At 34.9% G+C, this 14,137-nt stretch overlaps 1 protein-coding gene across 7 annotated transcripts in view; it reads left to right on the forward strand.

Annotated features, from left to right (window-relative positions):
* Positions 1–14,137, forward strand: part of Cntn4 (contactin 4) — a 975,079-nt gene that overhangs the window by 211,492 nt on the left and 749,450 nt on the right. The window contains exon 1 of one of the 7 annotated variants that reach the window (XM_031382785.1): positions 6,480–6,528. The exons of the other annotated variants lie outside the window; for them this stretch is intronic. The gene's annotated coding sequence lies outside the window, so the exon portion shown is untranslated. Of the gene's footprint in view, positions 1–6,479; positions 6,529–14,137 lie in introns of those variants that run through there. 7 annotated transcript variants of the gene reach the window in all.

Consider the following 14,137-nt stretch of genomic DNA (forward strand, 5'->3'; position numbering starts at 1 on the left):
CCTCCTCCCCCTCCTCTTCCTCCTCCTCTTTTTCCTCCTCCTCCCCCTCCTCCTCTTCCTCCTCCTCCTCTTTCTCCTCCATATTGTAACTTCAATTTACATTTTCTGTGTACATATACCTAAATATTTTCCCTCTGAAAGTTATATGTAAGGTTTTGATAATAATCTCTTTGAGTAGATGGTCTGCAAGTAGTAGGCTACTTGTAGTAGTAGTAATTACTTTCTAATATTATCTAATTTTGAAGTTAATGTTTTAAGACCATTTTATCTTTATATCATTATAAACATGTATTTTGAACATGATTACCTACAGTTTTTCTTATAAAAAATGGTGACTTTGCAGCTTCATTCAGAGAATTAAAGAATCATATTTTGAGAGGAACATCAGCATCTCTGGATTTTTTATTTTCTTGTGTTTAGAGTAAAGGCTATGTTTGTTTATCTTTAGAAGACCTTCAAGTTCCACAGTGTTATACCACTTATTGATACTCGTAGAAGTGTTAATTTTCAGAGCAATGGAAAAGACTCAGTGGATAAAAATGCTTATGATGCATTTTTGGAACAGAGTTCTGACCCCAGAACCCATATGAAAAAGCCAGTTGGAGAAGATGACAGCCAAGTAACCCCTAAACTTTCTTGGGAAGTAGATAAAAGGGTCGGGAAGATAACAAACCTTATTAATTGGCCTTAATACGTATGAGGATACAGGTGCAGCCACATAAACACATGCATGTGCCCCCACACAAATACACACATGCATACACCACCCATCCATGTACACTACACACATATACACACACAAAAAAAATGTAAAAGTTCTATACAGATATAAATTTTGACTGAATCAACTTGATAGAAACTAATCATTTACAAAAAAAAGTTATTATTTTTCCCATTATCTGATATAATTAATATACACTAATTATACAGAATTATAATATATCCAATTATCATAAATTGCAGGAAGAACCAAGAATTGTACCGGGTTGAGAATCTTGAACTCTTTAGCTTCTGTACCCACAGCTTTTTTTTTTATTTCAATATTTGATCTCATTTCCTTTTTCCTGTTTAACACTGGAGATCCACATTAATATATGTATAATTCCCATTTCTTGTGTTTCTGAATGCAATACTGTTTTTAATTGAGCTTCAGAAGGCAACTTTATTAGTATAGTTAAGGCTAGTGATAGTAATTATTTTCCTAATATAAGTTATTATTATTCTTTAATTCATTTTATAAGAGTAACTTCTAATGTGGACTTTAGGCTGACATAATGATCCTTAGGCAAATATCAATGTAAACTCAGAAATATGCATAATGCTTACTTCCAAAATAGCACCATCAAGATACAGAAAAAAAAGCACATGAGGCTGAGTTTGATGATACGCAGGAGTCTGCTTGTATTTTCTTTCAAAAGGTACATTTCAAACATTATTATAGAATGTTGAAAAAAAGCCTTCTTTTAAAAAAAAACCTAGGGTAAAATATTAAACACACTCCATGAACTTCTATACAGTAAGAGTAGCCATAAACAATGATACTTTGAAGTGTCACAATTGAGTTGCTTTTTTACACCATCAAATATGTTTCTATGGAGATATCCACCACCAAAAAAAAAAAATCTGCAACATGTGCATATGTAAATGCATTTTTAAATATGTATTTGTTTGAATCTTTGTTCTGCTTGTAAAATATGACATATTCTGGAAAAATATGTATACACATATATACATATTTAAAGCGTTTCTTTTACTACCATTAAATGGCAATAATAATAGTGTGTCCTCTCATAGCTGTCATGATGGGATAATACAAAATTATCTTATTAGGAGGACAAGGACTTAGTAATCATGACACTGGAGAACATGAAAGACTACAGTTATTTAAATGAGATATTATAATTATCAAAGTGAGATTTCCAAACTGTTAATATTGAATGTGAACTTTTAAAAAGAAATGAGTGGGCAGTGGTGGCGCATGCCTTTAATCCCAGCACTTGGGAGGCAGAGGCAGGTGGATTTCTGAGTTCGAGGCTAGCCTGGTCTACAGAGTGAGTTCCAGGACAGCCAGGGCTACACAGAGCAACCCTGTCTTGAAAAAATCAAAAAAAAAAAAATTTAAAAAGAAATGAGTAACATTGAACTTTCAATACTGTTTATTTTTTTCCCATTAACTTCAAGTTTATGTTCTTATTCTACAAGAGTAAATTATCTCAGAAGCCTAGGTGCTACCATTTTAGGTCTTATGGTTTTTCTATATGAAACCACTAAACTAATAAAATGACTTGGCTAAGAAGAGAGAATTTTGCCATATAAGCTTCAAAATAAATAGTGTAATGTTCTGTCAATTGGGCAGTTAAGTTAGAAGAGAGAAGGGATTCTCCTGATATACAACTTGACACTCATTTAAACATAACTGAAGATAACATAAAATTTTTTGAAATTCAATAATAGTTTACTCATTTTAAGTCGAAACTGTTACTTGTATATGTTGTTAATTGATTTGCTTCAGAATGTGAGTTAAGTGCCAGTGTGACAAAGTTCATGTTTGTAAAACCTAAGTCACAGGGTCATATGGCTACCCATAGCAAACTGTGGAAACTATGATTTTATTTTACCACATACTTTATAGCTTTATAAAGATATAAAATATTCGTGCATTTGTTTGTTTATTTTAGTACTGGTAGTAAAACTCAGGGCTTTGCACATGCTAAGAAATTACTCTGACAGCTGCTTTCTCCACACAAAGATTTCTTTTTATTTGTTCTGTGGATTTGTGTAATATGTGCATTTGTGCATATGTACATGAGGGTAGATGTCAACAACAAGTACCATCATTAATAACTCTCACTTTTCCTTTTGAGACTGACCTTGGAGGTTATTAATCTAGATTTTCTTCACAGGCAGTCTGAGAGATCCCTCTGTCTCTGCTTCTTCAGCAATGTAGTAGACAAATGCAGTTGTTCTTTTTTTTATAGAGTACTCACAACACTTTTTTAAGTGTTGAGAGTTACCAAATCCAGGAGTAGAAAGAGAAAAAATGGAAATTGTAGGAGAGCAGAAAACAGAGGTGACAATCAGTTTTTAAAAGACAAAAAGTAGAAAGTAGAGTAGAAGTTCCCAGCGGCTGTGGAGTTAGTGGGTTATAGGTTCCTAACTCTGTTGAGAATATGAGTTAGTTTGGGAAACAAATATAGAAAATGGTGACCTGATTTTGTAGATGGACTTAATGCCACCTGATTTCGCACACACTGGCTGAGATTTTGCATAAAATAAGCAGTGTAAAACATAGGTCCTAAGCTGTGGATTTAGTGGCTCATGTTCAAAACACCAGCAATGGGGAGGGTCAGACAGCAGAAGTATGACTTTGAGTCCAGCCTAGTATAAGAGTAAAACCACAGCTTGAACTACAAATCAGGATCCTACCTTGAACCAATCAAGCATTCTTTCAGCAGCTGTGCCTTTGACAAAAATAATATGATCTCAACCTAACCAGTCTACTGATTAAATTAAGTTTCATATTATATTTTTGCTGTTTGTTTGCTTGCTTGCTTCTCCTAGCATATTATAGACCAAGCAGCTAGTTTATAATGATTCTTGTTTGGATACAAAAACACATTCATATTCATATGTTCATGTGTCATGTGTCCAGAACATTAATCGCATAAAATACTCGGCTAATGGTGTCTGCTCTTTGTTTGTTGATCAAGTAGCTGTTTATTTAATTTCAAAATTGTTTGCAGATTTAAGGCTAAATAGGATTTCTGATTTGTAGATATCAGAGTGCTGGAATACCTACCAGCAGATTGCCAAAAACTCAGTTTGTAAGAATTATGCGTTTATATGTGGCTGATATTACATGGCCTCCTAGTTAACATCGCAGTGACAAGGAGCATCAGCTTGATAAGGAAAGAATTATTGTTGTGCAGGTGTTGGCCCTGGATGGACTCCTCTAAGAGAACCTGTCAATAATAACAAGAGCGTATCTGAAGAATCAATCTCTGGTATTTTAATCTGGTAGCCCAGTGCAACTAAAACTATGATTATTGCATGCTGAAGTCTCCTGTAGGAAAACTGGCTAAGGTAACAAAATCAGGCCCTGCTAGTCTGTCACTGGATCACAGATTGTAGGGACATATTAGAAGGAACACCAAAAAAAGGAGGGAAAGCTCATGAAGACTGTGGAATCTAAAGGATAGATTTGGATGCTGTGGGCAGATGAAGATAGGTGGAGATATGTAATTAAATTTCAATTTCCTTGAAATGCTTTTTATTCAGGTCCTTTGATCTTTAGATGGCATGCATTTTTTTTTTGATGCCTCTGTTTCTTTCATTGCTTGGCGCTCCTAAGTTGAAGCAGTCAAGATTCTTTCAACAGCTGTGCCTATGACCAAAAGAATATGATTTGAACCTAACCAAACACCCTGACTATTACATTGAGTTTCATTGGTATTTTTATTGTTGTTTGTGTTTTTGTTTGTTTGCCTTTCCTGGTGTATTATAGTCCAAGAATCTAGTCTATTGTAATTCTTTTTTGAATATGAAAACACGTTGAAATTTGTATGTTCTTGTGTCCTCTTTTGGGCTGCTTTAGCACACCTTTAGAAATTAAATTACTTTCAAGAATGAATAATGCTGATATTAATGCATCCAGCTGTGGGAGATACTGAGTTTTAATTCAGAGTGCTATGCTATTGTTTGAGCACTTTGAATATTTGTACAAATCTTTAGAATTCCAGGGAGGGGTATGCAGAGACAGTCAAAAACATGATTTCCACCTAAGGTTATGATTTTGAGGAAAAATTTTTAAACACTCACTAGTCTCATTCTCTTCATGTTCCGTCTCAGATTCCCACACCCTGTATCCAAGATAAAGGAAGGATGCTGCTGACAAATTTGAATATCTTTCCCTCCCTCCCAAAAAAGTAACAACTACACCTCTGTAATTCATGTAGATTTGAGTCAGAGAAAAGATACTTGAGACTTCGGAGTTTCTTTTGACCTGGCATTATGAATCAACATGAGTTGTTGAATTTCATGGCCAGGACTAGTCCTCTACACAACTTTCTTTGCACACAGTCACATGGTTGAATCTCCCAAAACAAAGATGGATGCCTTTCAAAAGGGAAATTTCCCTGAAACTTCTGCTGTACACATCTCCCCTGCCTTCAGGTTTTCAGTTTCTTGTTTTGATTGAGGTGCCCTCACCCCACTCACTTTAAAGATATATTATTGTGATAATTAAGTCTGGTCCTGGAAATGCCAGAGTTGTCAAAACTTCCATGTGATCTGTAATATGAAAGATATTTCCATAACAATAATAAGACAGTTAGGTTACCTAACATTCTTAGCTTTTTGCTTGTGTATACTGGATTTTTCTAGATACTACATTACATTGATATAACACAAGGCTGAATGCAGAGACCATTGCTCCCTGATGTTGAAGGACTAAAAATATAAGCAATAATGTAAACACTATTATTACTTTAATATTTTTGTGGGAGTTTACCTAAAGAATAATAATAGATTATCTTCTTGGATATCTATGGGGAATTGATTACATAAATACTCAACTCCACAGATGTTTGAATCCTTTATATATAATATCTCAGAGAAGCTACATATGTCTTCAAAGGAGTATGTTAGTTTATTCTGGATCAAAATAAATTATCATTGCCCAGGAATGAAGATTTAGTTTGCCCTAGTTCTTCTAGTAACAGAACAATGAAAGTCATAAATGTAGACAGTTTTCACATATTTTGTTAAATACACCAAGTAGGCAGTTTATAGCAAATTGGGAAGACCTCAGTTACAGGCCTAAAATTCAAGCTAACTGCATTTTTCACCTTTGGGTTGATGGGAACTAAGTGCCAGTGCATTGATTCCCCAATGATTTATGTAATAGTCAGAGGACGTTAAGGCCAAATACAGAAGTGCACAATAAAATGTTTATTAAAAGCACTAATGATAGTTTGACTCTAGACAATTATCATTATAATCTCTCTACAACCTCTGAAGTACTGATCAGCTGATCAGCTTTGTAGAGTGTTCTGTGCAGACTCTGTATTATTCTGAGAACTTCAGTTCATACCATCAAGAAATGGACTCCTACATAAAAACTCTACAATTCGATTTTGATTTTCATATCTTTCAACTGGGAAATCATTGATTCTGATCACTGAGTAACTTGCAAGTGTTGAGTAGGAGAATAAAATTTCACTTGAAGTAAGAATAGGAGTTTCAGCCATTATTTTTGAATCAGTATTATGTGCTAAGCCCTGAACAATAAATATGTTATGGTTTATTTCATTTTTTAAAAAATATGGGACCCCTCTATATATAGCCTCAATCTTCTGGAATTTTCTATGTAGGCTGCCATCAAGCACTCAAGAAATTTTCCTGCCTCTGCCTCTGGAATGCTGATATCAATGTTGTCCACCACCACTTCCAACCAGTCTTCATTTTTCAAATGCAGAAGGTGAAGCTGAGCATGACTGTTCTGTTCAATTCCTGTAGGAAAAATATGAGGTAGGTAAGAATTCAACAAGCCTTTAACTCTACAATCATTTAGTTTTCTACAAAACTCATTGGTATGTTAATAGCCATAAGATATATAAATATATAGGAATATATATATATATGTATATATATTACCTATGAAGATTAAACACCTAAAATACATTTCAAAGCATCAGATGTAGCATCCCTTAACACGAACTTCATTTAATCAACCTCGGATTTATAATTATCACTGGGAGTTAGCTATGACCTCCTCTGGGCTCTATCATATGAATTGTGATAATACATGCAAGGTCGAGTGTAGATGATAGATAGTTCATTATATTGTGATAAAGGGTAAGTGTAAAAAGTAGCCAGAAGGATCATTAGGGAGGAAACATTTTTGGTTGTGAGCCTAGCCTTTAACGGCTGAGCCATCTCTCCAGCCCAGGGAGGAAACATTTTTAAAGAGAGAATTGACAAAGCAGAGAATCTCTGTACAGAACTGCATGTTGAAGTAGGATTTATACTACCTTCTCAGAGTCTATGAACAGAAAGCTTCCTGAGGCATTTAATCCTGGCAAATGATTGGCAGGTGCATTTGGATTAACTCTTAGGAGAGAGGGCCATGGTATGTTTTGTTCTTTAACAGAAAGCCATGTTCTACCCAAGATGACAGATATAATTTGGGATCCATTCTTTTGACTAAAATCTTCATGTAATGGAGCAGATTTTACAAGAATTAGGAATAAAAAGTAAGATCTACAAAAATAGCCATGCTTTGCCAGGAGGAAACAGCATTCTCTTAATATACATCAAAGCCCTCTTACCGCCTCCTCACCCAAGCCTTTCCTATAGTACTTCAAGTCCTGAGCAGGAGCCTATTATAATACTGCTACATTTCTTTATGATGTATGTTTAAAATTATATGTTAACATATAGCAGGAGGTAGTTCCCAAAGCTATGATTGTACAAGAGGGGTCCGTCTGTACTGCCCTTCAAGAATACTGACTTTTAGCTAGCTACCAGACAATAATGATATAGGAAATTTTCATGTGTATGTATCTTTAAAGTGCTCGGTTTCTTTTTAAAAAGGGGAAAGAAATTCCCCACAGAGTAAGAAATATTTGCATTCTTTGTGGCCTTATGCAAGGATTTCTAAATTGATGGCTATTTGCTTCAGAATTAGGCAGGAAATCAATCCTGGAAATTATTGTGTATGTAGCTCAATTCAAGAAGTTGTAAAATATTATTCCTCTATCCCTTTTTATGCTGTTTAGTTGCTATTTCATTCTTCAGGATAATAACAAAATAGTCAACAATACTGGAAAGGCATACTGATCTTGAAGATTTGTTTTAGAATTGTTTCATAGTTCACATGGCCCGTAAGTTTTACAGCAGTAAATCTCTTCTTTAGGGAAGAAAACCAGGCCATAATTCATAATCTACATGTATTTCAGATATTTTGTTTCCAAAATACTTCACTATGTAATTAGTCCTTATGTTGTTTAGCAAAAATCTGTTATGTTAATCTCTTTAAAGCCCATGAATAATGATAATAATATATATAGATGGTAGATGGTAGATGATAGTATTTTAAATAACACTAATACAGTATTTTAATAATATATTAAATAATACAGAACTAAGATAAACATTGAGATGATTCTTATGAAATATCCTTTTCTAGCTCTGGTCACTGAGAGAGAAGGAAGCTGAGAAGGGAGATCCAATAACTACCCCCAAACAAAAGTGATTTCTTTTTCTTTACAAAGTTGCTAAAAGGGATGGACCATGGAAAATAATAGTACAGTGAAAGTACTAGACAGAATATAACTCTCTAGTTATATCCTATATCTAGTTCTATCCTATGTAGATATTACTGACTAGTTATAGACAGCCTTAGTTCTCTAGTAACTCTGATTGCCGATAACTTGGATAACAGGAAGATAGTCATATGGCCCTACTTTACTTTGGGGCTTTTATGTGCTAGGAGTATAAGAGCTTAGTGACAGTATTTGATAGATTATAGTCTTAACTCAGATTGCCTTAGGCATGTCAGTGTAGTAATTATACTACACTGGTTAATAGAGTTTGTATCTGTACAGTGGAAGGTATAATAGTTAGGTGGATAGGCAAGTATTTAGATAGATGAGTCTAAGTCTCACTTTGGCTGCTATGATAAAATATGCTAAAAATAAAATAAATAACATAGGAGAGAAATGGTTTATTTTAGTTCATATTCCTAAACTACAATCTTTCATTCTTGGGAAATCACAGCAAGGCATGAGCTTGAAACAACTGATCACTTTGCTTACATAGTCAAGTAGCAGAGAGGAATAGCATGAAGTAAAAACACTAATGTTTAGCTCTGTTTTTTTTTAATACAGTTTAGGATAACATTCCTAGGAAATGGAGCCACCAGTGGTAAGCAGGTCTTCTGATATCAACTAATGTAATGAAGATGATCCCCTAAAGAAATGTCCATAGGCCAACCTGATCTTCACAGTCCTTCTTTGAGATGCTCTTCCTAAGTGAATCTAGATTTCATCAAGTTAAAAAAATCTCCTGACACTATTACTGAGGCTATAGAACACTCACAAAAAGGGACCTATCATGATTGCCCTCTGAAAGACCCAACAAAGAGCTGAAAGAGTCAGATGCAGATATTTGCACCCAACCAATAGACAGAAGCTGCTGACCCCTGGGGTTGAATTTGAGAAAAGGTGAAGGAAGCTGAGGATGAGGAAGACCCTGTAGGAGGACCAGAAGTCTCAATTAACCTGGATGCCCGAGATCTCTCAGACACTGGGACACTAACCAGACAGCATACACCCTCTGATATGAGGCCTCCAACACATATATAGCAGAGAACTGCTGGGTCTGGGTTCAGTTAGAGAAGATGCACCTAACTTTCAAGAGACTGGAAGTACTACGGAGTCTAGAGGTCTGATGGGGTGGGAGTTGGGGGGTGGGGACATCCTCATGGAGACAGGGGGCAGGGAGGAGGTGTGGGATATGGAACTAGATAGATGAACTGGGGGGGGGGGTGAATAGTGTCTTAGTTCTACTAACATGAAGGGACAACGTGACCTAAGCATGTTTTGAAATAAAGCACTTATCTTGGAGGCTAATGGTTCCATCAAAATTATAGTAGGTGATATGGCAGCAGGCAGACAGGCCAGGCAGGCACAAGGGCAGTAGCTTAGAATTTACATGTTGAAATAACAATGATGAAGAACAGAGATAAGGAGAGATAGCTAAGAATGTTCTGAGCTTTTGAACCTTCAAATCTCTACCTCAGAGACATACCTTTTCCAACAAGACCACACACTTTAGTTCTTCCCAAACTGTTTTTACCAACTATAGATCATTTTCTCAAATATAGGAGACTATGTGGCCATTCTCATTAAAACCACTGCAATGGGTAAGGGGTAGTGAAGAGAGAGTGGGAAGATATAGCTAGCTAGCTAGACAGGTAGATAAATAGATAGATAGATAGATAGATAGATAGATAGATAGATAGGTAGGTAGGTAGGTAGGTAGGTAGGTAGGTAGGTAGGTAGGTAGGTAGATAGAGAGATAGATAGATAGATAGATAGATAGATAGATAGATAGATAGATGATAGATAGATAGATAGATAGATAGATAGATAGATAGATAGATAGATAAGAGACAGAGACAAAGAGAGAAAGAGAGAGAGACCATTTATCTTAGCATCAGCCCATATTGTGTAGGGATCACCATGGGACCCTCTAATGCAACTTAGTCTTAACACTTGAAGCCTTGCCTGACTACAAACGATGGCCTGTTCTGACTCTTTATCTTTGATTACTAGGAGTCCTCACTAGAGTCAACCTCATAGATTCCCAGAAGTTTCCTCTGCACTAGGTTTCAACACCATTCTGCCAAATGCCCCCACTTCCAGTTCTTTCTCCTACCACTCTCTCTCTCTACCTACCTCCTTCTGATCCCCCCAGATGGGTAGGTCTCCACCTACCCCTAAAACACCCATAAAATATATTTTATGTCCTCTTCCCACAGAGATTAATGCTTCTCTCTTGCAACCCTCCTCTTTACTTAGACTTTCTGTATCTGTGGATTGTAGCTTTATTATCATTTACTCAACAGGTAATATCCATTTACTAGTGAATACACACCATGTTCCTCTTTCTGGGTCTTGGTTACCTCACACAGGATGATTTTTTCCTAGTTCTATCCTTTTGTCTCCATTTATATTTATTTAATTTTTAGAACTGAGTAATACTCCATAGTGTAAATGTACCATTTCTGTATCCATTCTTTGGTTGAGTGACATATAGGTTGTTTTTAGTTTCTGGAAATTATGAATAAAGCTGCAATTAGCATAGATGAGGAACCATCACTGTGGTAGAATGGAAGTAGAATTTTTCTAGTTGATTTCCACAGTGGCTGTACAAGTTTGCCCTCCCACAATCAATGAAGTAATATTCATATCTTGCTCTGTATTATAGCCAGAATGAGCTGTCACTTGTGTTACTGATCTTAGGTATTATAACAGGTGTAAGATGGAATTTTAGAGTCCGCTATTTTTTATTTCCCTGATGCATAAGGATGTTGAGCATTTCTTTAAGTGTTTTTCATTCATTTGAGATTCCTTTGTTTTGATGTGTACCTGATAATTAACTGTATTATTCTGTTTGTTTAAAACACAGTTTCTTGAGTTCTTTGTGTATTTTAGGTATTAGCCCTCTACTGCATGGAGACTTATTGAAAACCTTTTTGATATCTGCAGGCTGTTGCTTTGTCTGGTTGTCTTGGTCCTTTGCCTTACAAAAGCTTTTCAGCTTCATGAGGTACTACTTATAACTTGTTGATTTCAGTCTCTGTGCTATTGGTGTTCTGTTCAGAAAATTGTCTCCTGTGCCTATGCATTCAAGGGAGTTCCCCACTTTCTCTTCTGTCAGATTCATTCTGTCTGGTATCTAGTTTTATGCTGCGTTTTTTTTTTTTTTTTTTTTTTTTTTTTTTTTTTTTCGTCCACCTAGACTTGAACTTTCTGCATGGTGATAAATAGGGATCTATTTACATTTTTCTACATGGAGGACTGACTGAGAACATTTGTTAAAGATGCTTTCTTTTCCTAGTCATATTTCTAACTTCTTGTTAAAAAAAATTGATGTCCATAAGTATGTGAAATTATGAAATTATGACTGGTTCTTCAATTCTATTTCATTGGTCAAGCTGTCTGCTTATGCCAATACCATGCAGTTTTTATTACTATACCTCTGTAGTACAACTCGAAACCATGGAAGGTGATACCTTTAGCAGATTTTAAAAAATTGCTCAAAATCGATTTAGATAACCTAGGCTTTTTGTTTGTTTGTTTTGTTGTTTTTCTATGTGAAGCTAAGATTTATCTTTTAAATTTCTGTAAAGAATTGAAGTTTTAGTGGTGATTGCAATGAATCTGTAGATTGCTTTTGGTAGGAGAACATGTTTTTCTATATTAATCCTACCAATCCATGAACATGAGAGATCTTTTTTCATCTTCTTTCCACCTGATATCTTCTTTAATATCTTTTTTCAAACACTTGAAGCTTTTAATCATGCAACTCTTTCACTTGCTTGGTTAGAATTACACCAAGATATTTTACATTATTTGAGCTATTATGGAAAGTGGCATTTCTTTCTCAGTCAGTTTGTCATTATATGTAGGAGAGCACTGATTTTTTTCTCTTTTGCTATTATTATTATTATTATTATTATTATTATTGTTATTATTAGTAGTAGTAGTATTAGTATTAGTATTATTAGTATTATTAGTATTATTATTATTTAGTTAATCTTGTAGCCAGACCCTTTGCTTAAAGTGTTTATCATGCATTCTATCAAATCACCTGCAAATAAAGACACTTTGACATTTCCCTTTTCAATCTGTATCTCCTTGATTTCTGTTAGTTGTCTTATTCCTCTAGAGAAAACTTTAAGTAAGTTGAATACATATGGACAAAGTAGACAACTTTATCTTGTCTCTTATTTTATTGAAATTGCTTTGATTTTCTCTCCATTAATTTAAGGTTGTCTATAAGCTTGATGTAATAAATACACAAATAAATAAATTAATAGATATGTAAGACAGGTATGTTACATCAAAGGAATTTCTGCTATAGGCTACAGAAACTGTCAGATGGCATTCTTTGTTCTTAAAAATATACTTATTTTTATATGTATAGGTATTTGCCTAGCTGTATATTTGTATACCACATGTATGTTAGGTACTCTTGGAGGCAGAAAGAGAGTGATTGTGTGGTCAAGTATTTGCCCAGTGTTGTACTTCTTTGAGTATAGTAAATCACTCTCATGGAGCTCTCTTGACTCTGCAACAACACTTTCTGTTTCTTTGTCTTCAATTTGCTGTGCAGAAATATGGGTGCAATATTCTTCGCCTACTCAACAAAAACAGCTGTCAAATTAATGACAAGCACTTATGGGAAATATCAAATTTAAATGTCCAATATATTTTATATCACATCACATGATAGGACAGTTGTATAATTCCAGAAATTGGCATAATAGATGACTCAGCAATATAGAGTGATAGGCTGCCATTCTAACTGTGCCAAGTTTCTGTTGATGATGGTGAAACCTGGAAATTTTCATTTTCTGGTATTACACACTGCCAACACATTGACATTTCTTGCATGGTTTACCAATGAGAACGAAAAACATTGTGCTTTGCCAAAACTGATCATTTTCTTCAATGGAAATTCAAGAAATGATAAAACCCACATAAACCAATGATATTATTCAAAAGTAATATTACTTTGCTAAAACGTCCCCTTTACTTGATGATTGTTGCTTTAGAGCAGTAAAAAATGTGTATCTTTTTTGTTGTAAAAACTAAAAATTCAGTGATTGCTCTCTTCAGCTTTGAGGCCTATTTTGAGAATAAGAACTTATTACCCAAGTGACAAGTATAGGTCCATGAATATTGAAGTATGATACATATTCTCATCCCAAATAGTATTCTCTCTTAGAGATTTGCAAGTCAGGTCCTTTACAGAATATAAATTAATGCTTACATTAGAAATAAATTCTCACATAAAGGAAATTATGTATTCATGTAACATTTCCAGGTTTTACTAGTAATCGCTCCAAATATCATTGATAACTGTAGACAGGTTTAGTGTCCAACTGCATGGAAGCCATTACTCCTGCATTAGGAGTTTGCCCAAAGGAAATGATTTACCACATATTCTACTAGCGAGGCCAGCAGCTGTCAGTTGTCAGGTGTCTCCCCAGTTAGCACTATTCTTTTGCTCAGATACAGATTGTGCCCATATATCTTTTAATTTTTTTTTTTGAGATATGCAGTGGTCATTGACTAGAATGATATGAGCTTTATCTACATCACCTCTTTCTTTCTCTCATGCTTCTGAATATCTCAGGCTGTCCTCTAACTGGCCATCCTCCTATTCTACTTCCCAGGTGCCTGGCTTAAAGGTGTGTATCAACAAATGCACCTTTACACATATTCATTCTAAGAAAATAGCTTTCAAATTTCAAATTCCAAAGCAGATTCCGGCATTTGTTTCTATTTATTTTAGTGTGTGTGTGTGTGTGTGTGTGTGTGTGTGTGTGTGTATCTAATAAATT

The sequence above is a fragment of the Mastomys coucha genome, unplaced genomic scaffold, assembly GCF_008632895.1.
Source record: "Mastomys coucha isolate ucsf_1 unplaced genomic scaffold, UCSF_Mcou_1 pScaffold20, whole genome shotgun sequence".
NCBI classification, from domain to species: domain Eukaryota; kingdom Metazoa; phylum Chordata; class Mammalia; order Rodentia; family Muridae; genus Mastomys; species Mastomys coucha.